Source organism: Rhamphochromis sp. 'chilingali' (genome assembly GCF_963969265.1).
Source record: "Rhamphochromis sp. 'chilingali' genome assembly, chromosome: 12".
In the NCBI taxonomy this organism is placed as follows: Eukaryota; Metazoa; Chordata; class Actinopteri; order Cichliformes; family Cichlidae; genus Rhamphochromis; species Rhamphochromis sp. 'chilingali'.
This window is the reverse complement of record NC_137939.1, coordinates 5,375,899-5,388,036: the sequence shown is the minus strand read 5'-3', so window position 1 is coordinate 5,388,036 and position 12,138 is coordinate 5,375,899. Positions and strand designations below refer to the sequence as shown.

Below are 12,138 nucleotides of genomic sequence, written 5' to 3'. Positions count from 1 at the left end.
ACGAGCCTCCAGATGATGCAAGAGGAAGATGGGTACTTTTTGTTCACTCCTTTCCTTTTGATATGCAGAATAATAGTCCACAGATACCCAGGCCCCATGTCCCAGCTGGGGGAAAGCAGTGACTGAAGGAGGAGACTATAGTTTGTAAAGCCCATTGAAGCATGGGGAGCAACTGTACAGAGTACAGTTGTGTATGAACCACGTCTGTTCATATTTCAGCCGTTTGCCAGAAATAAATTAAGTTGGACTATTCTAATAGTAGCTTCCTACGTCTTAGCTGAAGGTGAGTTGACACAGTCTTATAGAGCAAACAATAAAACAAATCATTTCCCTTTGAAACCTTGGGGGCAAAGCTTACTTGTTGGCAGAGATACAGAGATTCAAATACTACTTAGATAACGAACACAGCTGACGGGGCCAGAGTATGTGGTGAGATATCTCCATATTCATATTGTGGAAAAATGGCATTCATTGTTAAAACATGAACCTGCTGCTTTTTCTCATGCGGAGACAAACACACCCTCGTATATGACATCAATAAGCGCAGACAAAGTTTTAAATCAGGGCAGAAACTGACTTTGGCAGAACCAGTTGAGTCACTCTTAAATCCTCTCAAAAGTTTCCTAACCTTGAGAGCCCATGCATCCCAGAAAAAGTAATAATAATTCTAACCTGATCTTCCTACTTATTTTATATCTCCCCTCAGCAACCTAACTTCTTCTCGGCAACAGTGCAGTTATTAATTCATGAGGCACTAATTAGTTCTTTGTTTAATTTTGTGTTAAACAGACTGACCGGAATGATAACGACTCGCGCTGTAGCGCTTCGGTCCCATGCCACTCCTGTTTGCTACAACAAGGGAGCATCGTGCGACTAGCATGATGAACCCAATTCCCTTCTAAGTTGCACTTCATTAAGTCAAAATGTGACAAGGAGCTTAGAGGAAGAACTGGCAGATCTGATCATACATAACAATGCAGGCCCAGTAAGTTTGAGGGGGGGTGGGTGCTGGTGCACGAGGTGGTGTGCGGGGTAGTGAATTCCAGCATGCATGTTGATAATTTTCTATTTTTAACCCTTGGGGGCCGTCTTTCATTTTCCTTTAATTGTTTTTGTTCAGAGCTGCAGTGTCCTCTTTTTAAATTGCAGCTCCTATCAACTCTGCTGATCAACCCCCTGTGCAACATTGCAAGCAGACAAGTAAACAACAGGGTTGCCCTTTTCTGGGATGTAGTGCAAATGCTCCGGTAACATAGGTGACAGTGCACACGCATACATAGGGTCAGATATTTACACATTATGTCCAAGGAAACAGTGAAACGGCATGTCGGTGCAGCGGCGACAAACAAATTGAACTTGAAAAATATCGTTTATGGCCATGTGAGTTGAAAAACCTGCTGAGTGGAAATAAAGGTAAAAGACAAATGCTTGATCAGAGTGCAAGAATGCATTAAGGTAGTGCCATCTACCCATATTTTAAATGCCTTTTAAGAATGTTTTTGTTGAGGGAGTAGTTGGGAAAAACGTCATTCATGAGAATCACAAATTTACCGTCTCAAAGATTTTTATTAGCTGTCCCGAAAAAACCTCTCCTTCTACATACATACCTTTAATGGCATGCCTTCACTCGATGCCCGAGTCTTAAAAGAAGCTATACGCACACTGGGTAAACCCTTCAGTAAACTACAGTCATCGGTTTTGTACATGTGACAGATAGCACTTTCATTGGGATATTTTTTTCCACTCCAAATCATCTGCTGACAAGCTTTGCTAAGATGTTTAGCCTCTCCAAGTATCTTCCCACTGGCTGAAGATATGATAAAATCAAAAAGCAGACAAGTAATTACACTGTATAATAGGCAAGATTGGCATTTTCAAAATCATTTTCATGTGGATGGAAATGACATTGCACAGACTATTCTGTATTCACTGGTGCAGATAAATAAACAAGGCATGGAGAAGAAGGGGGGCATACAGAATGCACAGTACAATGGCAAGCAGGTCAGTAATTAGAAACTCTGTTTGCACAGTAATAATTTTAATATATTCATCAGGAAACAGAGCATGCCTAGCATGATAAAATCCTATCAAGAAACATATCCCAACTGCAGCAACCTTTTAAACATACTGGAAGCTCATTGTTGAGAACCTGAAATAGCAAAATAAATATATAAACACACAAAAAATTAGAAAAGCATGCAGCTACACAATCCCTACATTGCAAATTTCACCCTTATAAGTTGTCATTATAGCAAGGCAGGGATATTCAACTCTTTCGAAATGCCAAAAAAGTCTTCGGTCTGGATCGGTACCTGCAGGTAAATGTGCTTCTGGAGCTTTTGACCTCTTTTTAGCCAAGTGCAAACAAGCTGAAGCCCTCCAACACCAAAACATGTTTGGCGTTGATTGTGCGAGCAACACGTGTGTAACCTTGTTTGTTATTGGGGTGGCAGTGATGATGCTATGGAAATTATTGCAAATTGCTTAAAGGACTCCTGACACGTAAAAAACCTTGACCTCGCAATGCCATTTCCCAAAGTCAGAATAATGTGTATTTGTTAGAGAAATTCAAGGTGGAGCACAAAGGTAATCAGCACGAACAACATTTTTACAGAAGTTCAAGGAGCTCCAAGCTAATCATCTACGAACTATGCAGCTGCTTTCATGCATGCATATGCCGATGGCATATATATGTATGTATACGCACACGAGGCAAACCACAACCGCATACACTAAAGCTTTCTCTAAACTTAAAGATGGTACACAAGACGAGCAGATATATCCCTCTGTAATGTTGCAATTATTACCAATTTAAATAACACTAACACATGAAAAGCTACTCAGCTCAACAGAACAGTTTTAAATAATAACCCTCGTTGCTGTAATGACTGCCAGCCCATTGTCTAAGTTTCCTGGTTTCATTTCCCACACATAAACTCAGAAACTTACTAGTTTACGTGACCTCATTCTACATGAAACAACCTCTAATTACATGAAGTGGAAGCCGCAACAAGAATACACTTCTCACTGAATAGGTCTGTACTTTATGTCCTCTAGCCTGTGTTTCCTTCTGAGTTTTTAAACGCACTGCAGAGTGAGCAACTGATCATTTACACATGCATATTTGACAGCACCTAGTAGGCCCCTTTTTGTTCTGTCACTTCTGGCTCCTATTCTCCTTTTCCCCTAGGAGAGGACAGAGTCAGGGGCTTGAGGGCAGCTACCTACACAGTTCCGCTGTCCCCTCCTCGCCTAATTTTTGTTGTCCAGCCCTTTGAAACCTCAATCTCATGCAGAACCAAAGAATGGTGATCCATGTGCAACAAGTGCCGGTGCCATGGAAACCCCCGTTTTGCCCCCAAAATATTCCTTTTTATCCCTTTTGAAGACCTGTCACCAGGCAAAGCAGGCATCACACGACCCTGGGCCTAGCCATGACAAAGCCTATTTTCTGCCTGCTTCTTGATTGATTAAAAAAGACTTTTTAGTAAAACCATGTTAAAGGACACAAAAAGTGACACACAGAAGAAAAGGGATCTTGCAGATGGCCCAATCAGACGGGTTTCCCTGTACTAACGCACAAAAAAAAACCACAAAAAGAAAAGAAACAATATCATAATCGCCACAAAGGAAGGGTCAGGCCAAAGCATGAAACTCGACGACAATGGTAATTACGAAAATGAAAGAAAGACGGGTTGGAATTTGGTAGGTGTGTTACGTTGAGCTACATATCAGATTCTTTTACATGAACTGTGTGATTTTTTTTCCCTGGAATCAGACGACTGAAAACTCGCTTCGCTGTAGCTCTAAATACTGTGGTGGGGTTTCTTTTTGGAAATGACGCTCTCGTCACCGCAGGACATTCATATCCGAGCATTGCTCTAGATTATTACAGGTTCCCACCACATTTGGGAATAAAATTATACACGCAGGATTGTAGTTCATGTCTGATGTGATCAATATTCTATACGTTAGACGGGCGACGGAGCAAAAAACAAAAAGACTGGCTCAGCTGCTCTGCATGCGCCAAACGAGGCCATATTACTAAAAGAAGCACAGGTCGATAAGAAACTATTTTTCTGTTTTTGTTGGCACTGTGTCATATCTCTGTGACTTAACAGTTTTTGCTCACAGAACATGAGCCGACTTATGTGGAAACTGGTGTATCATGTTATATGTTTTAATATATCAAACGTGCACAGGAACACTTTCATCAGCACTGAAGAAAAGAAGCTGCTCTCTTTGTTTCTGCGTAGAGATGTGGAGCAGATATTTACCAAGAGGATAGGCAGGGGGTGGCGGCGGTGGTGAGGGGGTGCAGAGAGGAGGAGAAGCATTAGAAGCGTCCACACATGAGCAATTAGTATTCCAGATCCTGATGGTTCTAAACACAAAAAGGCCTCACCAAATCCCCACGGCGGAGGTGTCAGACAGAAAATGACGAAAATCTGCTCCTTGACAGGGAGTCATTTATATTTTAGCTTCGTTCCATTATCTTAACGAATCCATCATCAGCCAATGCAATATTAACAGCAGAAAATCAACTCATTAGATCCAGGGGGATTTAATCAAGATTGCAATCATGTATGCGGTTCCTGGAGAGTTGGCTTCTTCTTTTTTTTTTTCTTTTTGGTCCTTTCCACGTAATTGCCGCATCTCAGATCTTAATAAATTATTCTCGATCTGAGATTGATGCCCTTTTTTTTCATTGCCTCTCACGCCATGCACTCACTGTCTCCAACTATAATATTTACCATAAACATTATTATGTCATGGGCACACAGTTTAAAATGGCCTTTAGCTAACTCGCAGAAGTAATTGGCTTCTCCAATTCTCTCTCGTTTCCTTGCTAATTGCCCAGTGATATTGCTAACAGTTCCCCGAGAAAGAAAGAAAGACAGAAAAGAAAAGAAAAGGCCTCTTTTGCACAAGCTGGGATGTGTTGCTAGGATTTTTCAACCTTTATATGTGGATGTAGAAAGAATTTGCCGTGTTTGATATTGCTTAACAAGACATGCAAGCAGATGAAAGGACATTCCACTTTTGATATGTAAAACTTTATGTGAAACCCTGGAGGCAGAGAGAAAATAGAAAGAGCTCAAATTTCAGGTGGATATTTTTTAGTCATTTAGTCTCAGTTTCTGGGGAAAAAACAACACCGATAGATAACTGACACTCACGCACACAGACACACAATTCTTTAAATCTTAAGAACTTTTATCAGTTAAAATAAAAAATGAAAAAACCGCTGTCCTACACTGAAACTACACACTGTACTTTTAAATCTACATTTTGCAAAATCAGAAACACTGCACCTTAATCGTTACCTGTTACTCTGCGTCCAAACATGTTGGATTTGTTGTATAAAATGTCAAATAATTAATTTAAAGTTCAACTGAAACTAGTATAAAGATATTTTATACTGTTGTTGTGTTTTTAGCAGCTGCATCTCCTTTTCTTTAACAGCACTCTATAAACATTTAGGAAGTGTGGAGACCATCTGCTATAATATTAAAAGCAACTTTTAAAGGGGTCCTTCTTTACAGTATTCTTCATTTCATAATGTTTTCTGAACTAGAGGTCTGAACTGCAGGCACGCCGGTTTATCTCTTGGACTTTTACAAAATCTAGACTGTTATTTGCTAACATAAGCAAGGTCTTCTCTAAAAGACTCGCCTGTATGGCAGCAATATGCTGAGCCAAAGTCTGTAAGTACTGTGCAGCATTAAAGGTGAAATCACAAAGGTGCAAGATGACCATGTTAATTCACCCCGATGCCATCTGACCATTCTGCAGTGATAACACTGAAGATGGTCATTCTTGTCTTTAGTTTGAACACGGCAGCATCCACGATTTGGAACAAAATTAAAGCGGGACGAAGTTTTCCACTTAACCTGAGTCTTTCTTAAACACGCTCAGGTTCACAGACGGTAGCAGGATGTCTGGACCTTGTTTATCTGTTTCTCTCTCTCTGCATGGCACAGATTTGCATTAACACCTGTAGATGCAGAGATGAACTGTGTTTGCTCACAATGGTTGTGTTCCTGAGGATTTCCTGGAAGTGAGTCCATGCAGTGCTTCCACTGCAGAAGAGAAACGTGAGTTTTTAATATTATGGCATCTCAGAGTGCAGAAATCAAGGGCATTCAGTGCTGTTTTTTGGCCTTGATCCTTGCAAACAAAGATTTCTCTGAATCTTTTAAAGAAGCAGATGATAAAATCCTCACAGTACAGTTCAAACTGACTGTCTTTAAAACTGAGCTTTTTTTTTATTGCCACAGCTGCAGACCCCACCTTTGGACTTCTTTAAATACTTGCAAATTGATGCAAATGTTCTGAAACTCATCTTTGACACAATATTTAGATGAAACCAGACTTCAGGAAACATAATCTTATTGTTTTAAAGAGAGGCACATGCAGTGTTGTGTCAACCAGCTCAGCTGCAGCTCCACGTGATGTTGCTAATGATGCATTATTATTATTGATGCCGACAGAACTTTTAAAAATGCATTCACCACATTAGATAGAGTGATACCCAAACTCTAAATTTATCCATTTGTACCACCTGATCGGATGACAGGGGGGGAAAAAACTCTCCGGCTTCATTATTACTAAATAGGAAAATTTGCTTTTAAATGTAAAAATCTTAACACAGCACAAAGTGGTGTAAGTATGTGTTACATGTGGCTTTGGGAGGCTAAATAAGGAGATTAGAGAAGGGAAATAAGGAACTAGGAAGCACCACCCAGGTCATAAGAAGACATCAGCTGTTGAAAATGTACGCAAAAGTTTCATTATTTTTTGTGAAGCTCTATCTTCTCTCCTGCTTTCCCTCATGCGTGTGACCACAGAGCTTCTTGCCCCTCACAGACAAGATTAACTTCTAATATGTTCAACATGATCCAAAAGTGTAAAAACTGTCAGAGAGACCTTTAATCTGCCTATGGAACAAAGCCTTTTGTACAAGGACTTACCTGACCTTGTCACTGCAAGTTTAACTTGCTGTCTGTTAGGCAATATAAAACCCTAGCCAGTGCCTCTCTTCCACCCCCTCCCTCTAAGTCTTTTTCCCTCCCGCCGCCTCGGTCTCTCTCTTGCTTGCTCGCTCTTCCTATGCACAGAATGGGGGTGTGTAAGTACAGCACCAAATGCTGTGCTAATCCCTGTTTCTCTGAGATGGCCAATAGTAAATCCGAGCCCTCTGTAAACCAATCTCAGAGTTTTTTATCTTGATTTATTAGATTACGTGGCCCGGGTCCCTGAGCTCATGCTACACATACTAATCCTAATCGGAATAGACAAGTATTAGGCCAGTTCAAGGGGAGCTAAACAGCAGCAGTGGCCAACTTTCAGTAAGAGGGAAACTACAAGCTTATAGGCTTGATGGAGCTTTTTATCCTTTTTCCTTTTTTCTCTACTTACATTAGCAGAATGAGTGTGTAATTAAATACATAAATCCTGACACACCAACCCTCAAAAGGCCTAAAAACCACTGAACCCCGTCCAGTTTGGCTTTCTTTTCCCTGCACAATGAAGTTACTGAGCCAAGCCCAATCATTTGTATTTTTCTCAGATTTTTAACTGTGAGCAAAGCAAACACGAAAGTCCCATTGAAAACAACTGCAAGAATTAATTTTACATCTCAGTGAATTCAAGGCAGTGTTGTCAAATTATAAGCAACAGGGCTATGTAACTAATTTCCCTTGGTCCAGAGACCTTAAGTAATTTTCATCTGCGATAATAAATCGCACATAATTAGTAAGGTGTCTGTCCTCTGTTTGCCTTTTGCCACTAAAACACAGTCACATTAATGTTACTAACTTTAAACCGGTATGAAAGGATAGTTTCAGGCATGCTGCAAATTGCTGGTCTCACACGGTTTTCAACCAGTTCAGCCACTGCGGATGGCAAGTGGGTTAGGCTGGATGGAGTCCATGTGACACATGAGGCCAGGGCTGGGGAACATTAAGAAGTGTCTGCTTGTACACTAATGCTGGTGGCAGCTGTTAGTCTGCCAAAAACTGCAGCAGCAGCAGCAAGGATATCCTGAAATACTATTGAAAACCGCTAAACCTCCTCCTCGCTGATGTAAAGCTATACAGCTGCTCGGCGCCAGTACAATCACTGATCAATCTGGGAAAGTTAAAAATGGAGCCAGGTTTGTGGACTAAACACGCTGCTTTTCAGCTTAGAAGGTCAAAGTGGGGATCTCCAGGGAATGCCGAAGACTAATTTTGCTGTATTTTAGAAAGTTTGTTCAGCAGCCAGAACAAATGCAACATATGCTGACGCATCTGTGTGTCTGCGCCGCAAACGATGCGAGCGTGCGTCTGGTTGTGTATTCTTTCCGAGAGTACGTGGAGATTTTTTGAGGCATCACCGGAGCACAGAGGTTGCCCCTGCCCACTGCCCTCAGGGGTGACAGGGGAGCTAAGGGAGATGTGACAGCCATGTCTGCTCCCTGTATGTGTTTGTTTGCCCCTGAAAACGAGACACCAATCTCACTCCAGCCCCCTGGGCATGTTTAGCTGTGCCTCCACCGCACCGCCTTCATCTGATACAAAGTGGAAGTCCACCCAGTAATAACATGCATCTCCGCTGGTGGGGTGAAAGTGGATACATATACACTTCAGAGCAAGAAAAAAGAGAAGTTGGCTGATACATCCCCCCTTGTATTTCAGCTGAAAACTGAAAGATTTTCGGCATTGTTACGATAAGTAGTGTCAGGACGCAGCAAAGCACATTTTGAAGTAGCATCGCTATAAAAAGCCTAACATAGCATGTAAAGTGTTATGCGATGTTAAAAACATGATCCACTGCTTCTCCATGCCAAATAAAAGTGAGGAATGAATTTCCTTTGCACTTGTGTTTTGTCCTTAGACCCAAGAGTCACCAAGTGTACTTTGCAAGGAATATTCATTTCCTTAGGATGGCCTCGTCAGCCTTGTGACCCAATCCATATCCATTCTGTCCTGTCTGCCCTCCCCAGTCACTGCCTCTTTTCTGTAAGTGGCAGATATTTCACCTGCCTATCAGTTTCCCTTTAAACGTGCTGCTATATGCAGGAAAGGCACCCATATAGGGTCACTGACTGTCCTCTACAGGCCCTCTTTGAAGCTACTATCTGGTCGTCTCTACTTCCCCTCCTTCTTCTATCACTCAAATTACAGTGTGTAGAGGTCACTGGTAGAAATGGGTTCAACAGAGCTGATTAACTTTGATCTAGTTTTACATATTATTGGGATGGAAAAAGTACAAGCCTTGGGAGGCTCATGACTTAAAAAGCAGATCATAAATTTAGGCCTCCCTAATTTATATTTACAACGGGGAAATAGTAGGCTTCTTTAATTTTTCTCCAGTGCCTGGAACAGAGCCTAGAAGATGTTCTGCAATGTTGTGAATGCCTGACTAGAGCGCACACTGCATTAGTAAGAGTTTGCTTGTGTATGCGGTCCACAGCAAAAGGCAGTTTACTAGCAAATAATGGGAATCAGATCATTTCCATGCAGAAATGTGCAGCGGGAAAGAAAGCAGCTGCTTCGACGTGAGGAAGGTAGGAGGAGGTTAAAAGGAGTCAATGGAGGCTAAAGAGACAGCAGGTCTACCGATGACAGAAAGAGTGGCCAGGGACTGCAGTTCAGGACTTCTGGAAACCACATCAAACAGACTATGGAGCGCTGCCAAGATGAACACACACCAACTGTTGCAAAAAAAGAACGTGAGAGAGGAAGAGGGGAGGGCGGACAAGTGGAAAAAGGACAGTTTAGTTTAAAAAATAGAGGATACAAAGATAGAAATGTATGGGGAGAAAATGGGGAGAAAAAGAGAGACAGATGTTGCCACAGAAAATCCAATCAATCAATATTAAACACAGTATCACTTACACATTTTATGATAAAGTTATAATTTAGTTTTAGGTTAATTTAGTTCATCATGAAGCAAAATAGTAACCATTGGCTGGCTCCAGCATCTCATATGGGGACTCAATCCACTGTTAAACTTGGTTATTCTAGTTATATATTAATGAGATATCGAGTATTGAAATTAATGAGAACAAGAGTGGAATTAAAGTAAAAGAAGTGGCTTTCCACATCTGCAGATATGCAGGTGTATGTAGGAGATATGTAACCAAACACATTATATTTTTTTTAAAGTTGCTGCTGAGTTATTACAGCAATATTTGGTTAGCTTATAACTTGATTTGCAATGAAAGTATGACATTTTAAAGTCTGAGCAGTACAAAAAGAAATGTCTTGTTAACTCTTACTAGGTGAAAAAATGAGGTCGGTCAAGCTAAAGAAAACGTATCATTAAAATTTGATATTAACTATTATTTATCTAGAACTTTTCAAACGTAAGCATTTCTTTGGCCCTGTCTCAAGTCACAATGTTTCGTACCTTTAATTTGCACTCAAGCGTGCTCATCGCATATGACTTTATCATTAGTCGGCTGCTAGTGGACATCCCAGGCTCTGGTTGCTTGACCTTTTAACATATTTATCCCCCTGCCATATGTGATTCAGCGACTCACCGGAAGTCACTTCACTCACTCGGCTCAAAGTTGCCAGAACTGAATCGCCCGTTGTTATTTGAAGTTGTCGAATGTCACCGTCTTTCTATGATTCGTGGCTGCCACGTAGTAGCAAATCGTTTCACGTGTGGACGCCCCTTAAATACTGATGCTAGCCAACAACCTAACGTATTATTTTATCAGACATTAACATTACACGCGTTGTGTTGTGTTGCCGTTCGTGCCGTGCTTGATTTCAGGAAACACCCTGTCTAAATTTAGAAGCAATGCAAATAAATTCATCATGGTGCAAATGTACCAGTGTAAGTATCCAAATTTAAGGAGTGTGTGTCATACAGCACATATATTGAAATTACTACGGGTCAGTTTAAATTGACAACATTTTATACATCAGCAAAATGAAGAAAATTGGAGGATTAAATGTAATTTAAAAATAAACTTCTTTTTGACTACATTAGTAATTAATGTCATTAACCGGGTTATTTCAGGGTTGTGCATGACAACTGCAGTTATGTTGTGTGAGTGTTTGTTTCTATTCTAACAAAACGAGTAATTCAGGGTAAGTCTTCTTTCTGTTTTGATTAAGGCTTCTACATATTTCAACTGTTACCCAGAAGAAAATAGAACGATGACAGGAAAAGCTATACAAAGAATCAACAAAGTTTAATGCAATAGCTTCATTATTTAACACGATGCTATCAAAACTGAGACTGATAAGGCACTATAAATATTCTACAGCGCTTTAAGCTGTTTAGAAGCGCTACAACTGGCCTTATTTATACTAACTGCTCTATTATTTGTAGTGTGTCCAGAACCCCCGCACCCACCCACCCACTCTACAAGCCTGCAGTCAGGCCCTGTTCTCAGGGCTATCAGAAACCAGCCACTTGTTCAGCACCTGACTAATACCCACTATAATGTCACTTCTATATTTGTATCCTGCTAATCTGCTCCCAGGCTCCAATCTTTTCCACTTTCTTGCAAATTTATCACTAGACTGAAAGACTGCTGCCAGATCCTAAGTGCCTCACCCTTTTAAATTAAATAGTGGCATTTGTGATAAAGCCACTAAATTCCTTATCTAGCTGACCTGAAGAGTCTTTCAAGGCAAAGTGTCACTTTTCCTAAACTGGAGCACTTGTGACGCCATACACCCCACCCTATCCAACTGCCACACAAACGCAGACACGCAGGCAAGCACACACCCATGGACTGTCAGTTTTCTTGTCCTTTTCAAGGACAGGATTCGGAACAAAACACAAGTGAGGCTTGTTGGGGAACAGACAAGTGCTTTTACAAACGTATCTATAAATAGGCAGGTCGCGGTTGTTTTCATTTACAATGTAAATGTAGTTTACCTTCTAAACTAAGCTGTCTTGTTCTTACAGTAACTAATACATAACTGGAATAACAGTTTTGAGGCTTGACTATCATGTGACCAGAGAGCAAACTTAAACCATAATATTCTTAAATAGACAGTAACAGAGGTGTGGAGGACATTTTCCCCATATTTTGTCACTTCCAAGATATTACAGCTATAGAATAATATAGAAATGATTAAGATACATAAGTTATCCAGTTACTCTGAGGTAGTAACGTGTGTCTGT

The 12,138-nt window shown here is 40.7% G+C and overlaps 1 protein-coding gene across 2 annotated transcripts in view; it reads right to left on the bottom strand.

The window, feature by feature from the left end:
* Window positions 1-12,138, bottom strand: part of casz1 (castor zinc finger 1) — a 171,296-nt gene that overhangs the window by 89,925 nt on the left and 69,233 nt on the right. The gene's annotated exons all lie outside the window — the stretch shown is intronic.